Source organism: Orcinus orca, chromosome 1 (genome assembly GCF_937001465.1).
Source record: "Orcinus orca chromosome 1, mOrcOrc1.1, whole genome shotgun sequence".
In the NCBI taxonomy this organism is placed as follows: domain Eukaryota; kingdom Metazoa; phylum Chordata; class Mammalia; order Artiodactyla; family Delphinidae; genus Orcinus; species Orcinus orca.
The window spans coordinates 102,662,595-102,672,784 of NC_064559.1; the positions used below are offsets into that span (position 1 = coordinate 102,662,595).

General features: G+C 46.4%; 1 long non-coding RNA gene across 4 annotated transcripts in view; it reads left to right on the top strand.

The window, feature by feature from the left end:
• LOC125964257 (uncharacterized) overlaps positions 1-4,687 on the top strand; it is a 161,600-nt gene extending 156,913 nt beyond the window's left edge. For all 4 annotated transcript variants that reach the window (XR_007477104.1, XR_007477106.1, XR_007477107.1 and 1 more), the window contains one exon: positions 4,569-4,687. This is a non-coding gene — a long non-coding RNA (uncharacterized LOC125964257). The remainder of the gene's footprint in view (positions 1-4,568) is intronic.
• Positions 4,688-10,190: the final 5,503 nt, after the last annotated feature.

Below are 10,190 nucleotides of genomic sequence, written 5' to 3' on the forward strand. Positions count from 1 at the left end.
ATATGTGAACGTCTGAAGATCCATGAGTTTGGGTGTTACATCCAGTCCATCTTTTCTGGACTAAGACCTCACTACCCAGAACAGATTTTGTTGGGTGTGGAGTCTGCTATTTCAAGCATGCATTATGTAGTATTGCATCTACCAACAGAGGACATAGGAACATGTCCTCTAGGAGCCACAGGTACAACTAAACGCTTATCCTTGGAATGGTATTGTTCCCTGACATTCATTGGCATCACTCTTTCTCTTCCACCAAACCTCTGCCTCTCATATACAAACACACAGACACACACAGACACAGAAACACACACACACACACACACACACACACACACACACACACACAAACAAATGCAGAAGGGACAAATGGGTCCAAGGAGGTTTCAGCAGAACTTGGGCCTAGGCTAAGCTCACTGTATCTTCTGTGTCAGGCATCTGTGTATGAACACCAGACCGGGGCCCATGCACACATATGCAGGGGAAGGCTGAGCTGAACCTCTGGGGCCGGCCGCATCAACAGACAGGGTTCCGGACAAAGGACTCCTGGTGGCTGGAGCTAGAGCCTCTCTGCTGAAATCCATCGCCAGCTGGCATCCCCTGGGGCACGGCAGGGTGTGTGCCAACATCTGAGCGGCTGAGAACGCCCTCCCTGTTCAAGGGGTCTTGTCCCAGTAGGATGAGGGAGGGCCAGTCCTCCCCTGACTGTCAGAATCTCTGCTCGAGTGTGTAATTCAGGCTTTGAAGTCGGAGCTATTTTCATTTTACAGCTTCGAAAGTTTCCGTTCGCTAAGGTTACTTAAGGAAAAAGCAGGGAAGAGAGGATTTAACCCAGCCCTGCCAGGCTCCCGGATATGTGTGTGTGTTCTTTTTCTTGCACTATACTACCTTCTAGGGAATTTCTTTGTTTGGAGAAGCTGGGAGGACGACGCCTGCCCAGCGGGGGCCTCTGGGACGCTGCTCCATCTTCTGTTCTCCATGGTCAGTGGAAGTCTTCACACGAGGAGTATTTACTCTGAATGACAACCCCGTGTGTGTCTTTGATATGAATGTGTACCCCCGTATGAACACGTGTGAATGTGTGACTGTTTGAAGGTACTGCCTTTGCCTTCCCAACGGATCAGTGAGTTTTAAGTTCTGGAAAGACGGGATCCACGCTTTATGCTTCTTCTAGCCACTAGCACGGTCAGAGAACTTGCCATGTTGCAAAGATAAGGACCAGGGTTTGAATCTCACCTCCACCATGTGCAAGGTGTTGTTACACTGAACACGTAAGGAGCTTCACTTCACCTTGCCACTACCTCTCATAGGAAGAGCAAGACCTGCTTCCATATTGTGGTATCTGTGTGTGTGAGTGCTTGGCACACACCATGCCCTTTCCATGCTTCCTCAGCTTATCAGCCTCCTCCTGGGAGTAGGGTCTGCCTCCAAGAGACATGGCTGGCAGTGTACCTTGATAGGCAAATATCACCGTGGGCCAGAGCTGCCCAGGACTGCCTCAACAGCAGGAATCATCATGGGCAGCTGTTACAAAGGCGAAGCTTGTGGAAGAAAAGGGCAACCACACAATGTGGTGAATAAGCCCTGGACAAAACACCATTTCCGCCTTTGAACACCCCTCGGATGCTTTGGTGTACACAACTGTTCCTTGTCCTGGCCCCAAGATGTCCTGGCCCCTGCCCCTCACACCTTGTTCTTACTAAAGTTGTGGAAACCATGTCGTCAGGTTGGAGGTAATAAGTGAAGGGTCTTGCTGCTCTGTCAAGAAGTGGAGAATAATAATAAAAGCAAGAGCTAACATTCATCCAACATTTACTATGTGTTACATCCTACTTACTATTTATTTACATTGTCTCATTGAAGACCCCTCCCCGTCAACCCCAGGTTGCAGGTATTATTCTGCCCACTATACACATGAGTAAAGTGAGGCCTAGGGAAGTATTGGATTCAGTCCATCATAGGCATGCATCTGGCATCCAAACCCACTATGACGGGATAAAGGAAAATTCCGCAAGATGGTCCGCACATAACCCCGTGTGCACACAATCCTAGTATGATAATTAGTGGAGGAGAAAATTAAGTGAAGCCCAGAGAGGCAAAATTCAACCTTGTCTTAATCAGCTGAGGGAGGGAGGGTGAGGAAATAGAGAATAAGAACCCAAATGAGAGTTCTGGGGCAAGGTCATGTATGTGAGGCAGGAGAGGAGGTCTTTGGAGCCTGTGCTGAATGAGGTATCTGAGGATGGGGAATTGGCTCAAAGAGCTCATCATTTTCAGGTAGTCCACTTAAGGTGTCAACAGCTTTTCAATTCATTTTGTGTGTCATCGTTGAGTTCTGTTGAATGCAACGCACTGTTGGAAATATTTACGACACATAGGTCTGGAAACTGGACGCACCCCCCAGCTTTCCGTGGTGTCAAATGGTGCAGGTGGCTGCAGAGGCTATGTGCTCTCTCCACCACGGACAGGAGCTGAGACGTTGAAGACTGGCCTCCTGGGAACAACTAGCACTCGCAGCATTGGCTGCTGCTCTACGCAGTCCTGGAACGCACTGCTGCTTACTTACACACATCCCGATGTCCTTCCGCTCTGAACCTCCCTTCTCCCGGTGTTCTTCCTGGAAAGATATTTTCTGGGAGGCCTGTGGTGGATGTCATTATGACACAGATGGCCAAGTTCTCCTTCCTCCCCTCAACAGCCCTCAGTGTTCTCTCTCTGTCTCCTCTGAATTCTGACGGCAGGAATGACGTATCTGTGGCTTCCAAGTCGTCCATGAATTAGACGCCTTCCGGTCAAACTGCTTTTTGTTGTCTTGACGGTCTGAGCTTGCTTTCCTTACGGGGATTAAACCAAGACTACTGGAGCCTTGTGTGTGAGTTTGTGCTTCCACAGCATCCCTCACATTCTAAACAAAGGGAGGGGCAGGTACTTACAAAGGATGCGATGATGCATTGCTGCTTGGGATGGATGGATTGGTGATGGGTAAATAGGTAGATGGATGGAGCCTCGCTGAAGGGCATGAACAGTGGTGGTGGAGGACGAAGAGACCAGCCAACCATGGAAGCAATGCTAAACTAAAACGAAAACTTTTGTCTTTAGCGTATTCTGAAATCTACATGCTCTGCGATCTATGTTGGGGATAATTCACACATTTACTTTATGTTTTGTTCCTTTCTGATTCCTTTGGGCACTTCTGTGGATTTTCAGTGATTCCCTTGTAGCCCAGAAACGTTAAATGGGAGGCAGGTATAGGAAAAGAGATGCAAAGACCTAATCTGGGGACTTTTAGTGAGAGGAGGATTCGGGGGAAAGGTATGGGTGTAGTGGACATAATAGAAAGAAGAAGTTTGGATTACCTGTCGGCCTGAGGTTACCACCGGTTACTCAGGTTACCCTGATACCGCAAGGATTTAGGGAATGGATAGTGAGAGGGCAGTGAGAGAAAAATAGCCCAGGAGAAACCCCAAGCTAGAGAATCAATGGGTGCTGACTTTAAAAAATATTGACAGTGGATATGTGTGTGTGATGGATGTATGATTTTTACCTAGACTGTCTCCTACTTACACATTTTGGTAGCTTGAACAAAATCTTGTCTTTTCTTTTACGAGTGGGAGAGATTTTGAGGCCCGGTCCTCAATTCATTTTGACCCACAGGACCTGGGAATATTGTCGGAATTTCCATTTTTTTGCCTCTACTCTACGCTTTAGCTCCTGGATGGGTTTCCCTTACACTTTCTGTGCCTCCGTTTTCAAGACGGGCATCATCTCCCCAGTGTCCAAAGGCTGTTCTCATTTTGCAAGTATGGGGGGATGTGTCTCCATGCGGCTGAAGTGCCCAACTCTCCCCCTCACCCTGGCAGGACCATGGATAATGTTCTTCAGCTCAGAAGTGCATCTCCCCATGCCTTCTGCTCTTCCTGCACCCACATGCCCAGCCCTCCTAGTGCTCTTATTTAGGCAGCAGGATACAAAATCTGCAGGAGTTAACAACTGTAAGATGACGAAATAATCAAACCGACACATTCATGGCAGCGGAATTGTGTTTAATTGTTTGAAAAACTGGAGCAGAGACGAAGTGTGCTAGGAAAGGGTGGCCGGGCATGTTGCTTACATTTCCAAGCAGCCAAAAGGGCGAAGTATACAAGTCAGCAACGAAGATTAGACAGTTTAGAACCGGATCCTTTTCTAAATGGAAATTGCAGCTTCTAATTCATAAGAAATGTTGATCCAGGAAGCTGCCATTTGGTGCTGCCTTTGCCACAAGTGTGGCTGCTTCCAGAAGCCGGGGGTGAGCGGTGCTGACAGCTAGCTGGCTGAGAGAGGGGAGTTGGCTTCATGTTCTCTGTTCTGCAGGGAGCTTGGCCTCTGGCCCATGCCTGCGGTTTACTTCTGCTTGGACTTCTGGCACTGCTGAGGGTCTGGGCACTTTGGGATAGAGGGCTCCTTGCCCTTGGGTGGAGGTTGGCAAGGCTGCTTGCTGTGCTGAGGTGGAGTTTAGCAGTGTTTTGGTGGCGGGAAACAGTACTTTACTGGGGGGCAGCATTGTTGCGGAGGGGGACAGTACTGCTGAGGTGGGGGACAGCAATACTTTGGTGAGGGGCAGCAATATTTTGGTGGGGTGCAGCATGGCTGGGATGGAGGGCAGCAATCCTTTGGTAGCGGGCAGCACAGCTTCTGCTTTGGATGATACATTCTGGTCTGGATGTGCACTGCAACGGAAAAGACACTGAAGTGAGGAACTCTAGAACCTTAGAGACACTCAACCCAGGAGAACCACTTGCCTCGTTCAAACCTGTGCCGTTTCAACCTTTGCCTGGTGGCTTCACGGATTAAATGTGTGTGTGTGTGTCTGCAATGATGTGAGTGAGTATAAATTGTAGCTACAGTTTGTAAGCCATAGCAAGGTTTTAATTGAGACAAATAAAGAAATATAGAAGGAAGGAAGGAAAGAAGAAAGAGAGGAAAAATGGGTGAAAGGAGAAGAGTAATGGAGAGGGGTAGAAAAAACAAAAATATAAAAAATGAGAGAGAGACAGACAGACAGAGACAGGAGAGAGAAGGAAAGAATAAGAAGAAAGGTCAGGGGCAATGAGGACAAATGTATTATCCTTCCACAGCAGATACTGTGGAATTTAGAACATGATTTTCTTGGATGTGAGTCCTGTCTCCAAAATTAACCAGCTGTGTGACTTTGAGCAAGGTACTTAACTTCTCTGTACTCTTCTTAAAGTTGTTGTAAGGATTAATGAGCATATGAAACTCCACACAAACACATGTAAATACACAGGTAAATATGAGTGTAAAGATATGTGTGTGTGTGTGTGTGTGTGCTCGCGTGGTCACAAACACACACACACACACACACACACACACGAGATCCAAAACACGTTGAGTACTCTTGTAAAGATTTTGACTTTTTAAATAAATATTGAACAATTGTAACGGAGCATCTTAACCACACTCTAAGAGAATTCATAGAAAAGAGGCATCTAGAGACAAAACGACCGTTTAGATCGATACTAAATTCTAGGGGAGAATGCACATCTTAGAGAGGGAAGTCCTGGATCCCCAGGCACTGAGCACACGGGGGCAGAACAATGGTCCCCAACTCCCAGAGCAGGACATGGCCGCTTTACCACCTCCTCTTGTCCTTGCTGCTCTGAGCTCCCTGGGCCTCTGCCCCCTGCTCCCTGAGGAGCTCTCCTCCCTCACTGCACTGGCCTTTCCCTTCAGGGCAGCCCTGCCCTAGAGTTGGTGCTACCCTCTCCTAATCAGCTCCGCTCAGCTCCTGGCCACGACAACAGCGCCACCACACACGCCAGCAGGACCCTCAAGACAGGACTCTGGTCACACCCTGGACCCCCATCTCAGCCCCCTCCCCACACACTTCAGATGTTGACTTGTAGCCCAAGAGAGGTGGGTCCCAAATGATACAGACGAGAGAGGTGCCCACACAAGGCCTTTCTTTCTGACCAGCCAGCCAGTGCACAAGCCCCAGCTGCCCTCAGAGGTTTGGACCAGGTAGAACCAAGCTCCCAAGAGCTGCGTTCCTTTGCCCGACATACCTGATTTCACCAGTGGCTGGAACGTGGAGATGCTGAGGCTTTTGAGATGCTCTAAGACTGCACACCTTTTATACGTCTCAAATCCCTCTTGCAAGCCATGAGGTGGCCTACGATTGGGGCGTGCTAGGCCCCAGTCACAATAGGATGCATCTGTCCTTCCTCAAACTTGAGGTTTTACTCATCTCCTGGGCTGGCAAACTCACTCTCGGTTTGATGGTGCTTGAAGATGACAGTGCCTTCACGCGAGCCCTGGCCCCATTTCCCCATCACTTTACGAGCCGTGGCTTCCTCATGTTTCCAAACCCACTCGTGACGTTTTCCCCTAGAACCTTGACATCTGAGATGGTGCTAAGCAAGCATGCAGGACACTGCTGGGTGTGGGAGCAGTGAGGGTAGTGTTCCAGGATATTCCGGTTGGTGGGGGAAGTGGTGGGCTGCCTCGGTTACCCAGAGGGCCTTGTTGTAAGGAAAACAACTACTGAGGGATGAGTGGTTCTCTGGGAGACCTATTAATCTCAATAAAGTGTTGACCTTGACTTAACATTTTCTCTGAGCCATATTCAGTCTGAACTGGAAAGAAAACATGTCAATCCACTATGATGTTTCACCTGTTGTAGTGCAAGCAAAAAATGGTTGCTGCAGCTCTCTCTCCTGCCTCTTAGTGAGCAAACCATTAGGCTTCATTCAGAGAAACTGGGTGTTTACAGTAGACAGTATGTATCTCTCTACATGTTTATAAGTCACCCAGACTCCAGAGTTCCCAACGAAGTGATTATGATTAGGTGGAGAGACTGGGGAGCTAAGAAATATTGACTTGGCCTGAGCTGCTGGACGAGTCACCTGGACTGGCTCCTGGATTCTGAGATCCCAGGGCTTGAGGCCTCATTTTCCTTCCTCTTCCGGTTCAAGATTCCAGAAAAAAGGGGGATGACACAGGCTACGTAGTTGGATGAAAATGATGAAACAGCATCTGACAAAGGATGAAGCATACCTTTAAATTATCCCCAAGTAATGTTCAGACTGGGGCTCTGACCTTTACCAGTTGGGTGACTTTGGGCACTATCATCTTTGAGTCCCACTTTCCTCATCTGCTAAAGAGGATAACACCATTCTTTTTTTTATGGGAATTCCTTTTAATTTAAATATAGCAGTGTATACATGTCAATCCCAAACTCTCAATTTATCCCTCCCCTGTACCCTTCCCATCTGGTAACCATAAGTTCACTCTCTAAGTTTGTGAGTCTGTTTATGTTTTGTAACTAAGTTCATTTGTATCTTAGTTTTTAGATTCCACATGTAAGCAATATCATATGACATTTGTCTTTCTCTGTCTGACTTACTTCACTTAACATGATATTATCCAGGCCCATCCCTGTTACTGCAAATTGCATTATTTCTTTCTTTTTTATGGCTGAGTAATATTCCATTGTATATATGTACCACATCTTCTTTATCAGTTCATCTGTTCTTGGACTTTTAGGTTGCTTCCCTGTCTTGGCTATTGTAAATAGTGCTGCAGTGAACATTGGGGTGCATGTTTCCTTTCGAACCATGGTTTTCTCTGCATATATGCCCAAGTATTGGATTGCTGGATCATATGGTATTTTTACTTTTTTAGGAACTTCCATACACTTCTCAGTAGTGGCTGTGCTTATTTACATTGCCCCTAGCAGTGTAAGAGGGTTCCCTTTTCTCCACATCCTCTCCAGGATTTATGGTTTGCAGATTTTTGATGATGGCCATTCTAGCTGGTGTGAGGTGATACCTCATTGCAGTCTTGATTTGCATTTCTCTAATAGTTAGTGATTTTAAGCCTCTTTTCGTGTGCCCCTTGGCCATTTGTATGCCTTCTTTGGAGAAATGTCTCTTTGGGTTTTCTGCCCATTTTTTGATTGAGTTGTTGGTTTCCTTTTTCTGATAATGAGCTGCATGAGTTGTTTGCACAATATATTTTGGAGACTAACCCCTTGTTGTTTGCCTCATTTGCAAATATTTTCTCCCATTCTGTAGGTTGTCCTTTCATTTGTTTATTGTTTCCTTTGCTGTGCAAACCTTTTGAGTTTAATTAGGTCTAGTTTGTTTATTTTTGTTTTATTTCCATTACTCTAGGAGGTGGATCAAAAAAGATCTTTCTGCAATTTATATCAGAGTGTGTTCTGCCTATATTTTCCTCTAAGAATTTTATAGTATCCAGTCTTACATTTAGGTCTTTAATCCAGTTTGATTACATTTTATTTAATGCATTTTATTTTTGTGTATGGTGTTAAAGAATGTTCTAATTCCATTTTTTTACAGGTAGCTGTCCAGTTTGCCCATTACTATTTATTGAAGAGACTGTTTATCTTGGCATAGGTGTGTGGCTTTACTTCTGGGGTTTCTATCCTGTTCCATTGAGCTATATTTCTGTTTTTGTGCCAGTACGATACTGTTTTTATGACTGTAGCTTTGTAGTATAGTCTGAAGTCAGGGAGTCTGCACATCTGTAGTAAAGATTGTAATGGGCAACATACATAAAGTATGTGCCTAGTGTTTGGTGCAAAATTAGTGCTCAACAAATTTTGGGTGCTCCATGGAGTCAGGCTCTGAAGACTAGGGCAACACACTCTCAGAAGTAGGGAGTAGGTCATTTCTACATTTGAATACAAGTAGTGGCATTTGCTATCAGTGTCCTAAGGCCTTGACTGACAGAAATGGAAATAGGCAAGGTAGTCCTGAGGATGGACAGGATGACATTTTTCCTCTCAGACCTGGAATTTAGCCATAGCTCTGCTGAAAACCTTACAATATCTGTAGATCTTGTGAATTCACACTGCAGCATGAGAATACAGGCTTGGAAATCAATGGTCTCTCCCCTAGGACTCACCAGAAGGGCAGGCTGTGCATGGACTCAACACTGAAGGAGACCCAGAGGAACCCAGGCCTTCCTGGGAGAAGAATCACTTCCACCTGGTGTCACCCTGACAGAAACAACCCTGATAGCCTTGGAGACGGATTTCAGATCAGGTCCCTAGTAGCAGAGAAGAAAGGCCACGTGGGGTAGCTATCCTGGGACATTAATTCATCAAGAAGTAGTGAGCTCACACAATGCGCCGGACACTGGGGACGGTGGTCAGCAAGAAGGGCCAGACCTTCGCTGTTCCCTAAACTGCTTCACATCCTCTTCACCACCTACTCCTTCCAAAGCTGTAGATAATTTTCAATGGTTTGGCTTGGATTAGCAGAAGAACTCAAACCCAGCTGTTGCATTAGCAATACCTGCGTAAGTAGAGAAAATATGAACATCAGCAGATCCGTGAGTTTTGGGTGTTACATCCTGTCAATCTTTTCTGGCCTAAGCCCTCACTACCCAGAACAGATTTTTGGGGGGTGGAATCTGTTATCTCAAGCATGCATTACGTAGTATTGCTTCTACCACCAGAGGGCAGAAGAAACACATACTCTAGAAGCCACAGGCACAACTAAATGCTTATCCTGGGCATTGGGAATGGTATTGTTCCCTGACTTTTGTTAGCATCACTCTTTCTTTTTCTCCAAGCCTCTGTGTCTCATGTACACATACACACACACACACACACACACACACACACACACACTCACATACACACACATGAGTCTCTCCCATACTATAGCAGTAAGTGTTTGTGGGGGCATAATGTCAATTCTCGGTAAAGGTGGTTGGATGGGAGGTGGCATTTTCTACCAATTTCCAAAACACATGTGCATACTCCCTACCTACCATTGATCCATGTCTAGCAGGCATGTGACCCTGCTTCCTCGGCATGGCTCCCATACCCTAAGACTCCATATGGTTCTTGAGAACATTTTTCCCCTTCAGGTTTCCCTTGGTGCTCATACCATCTTCATTTTACTTGCATGAACATGAACATTTTGGTGAGGTATTGGGGATGAGAGGAAGGAGGTGGGTGCTGGACCTTAATCCCCCGGATGTCTCTGTCTTGCAGATAGACAACTGCTAGCTTGATTTCTAGTTCTAGGCACTTGGTAGCACATTCTACCTGAGAAAGACCAGGACCTAGCTGGGTAGAAGGTGAAGGGGCTGAGCTTTGTAGGGATCTAGTCAGTCATCAAATGCACAGGAAGCAGACACCATGCCTAGTATTCTGGAGT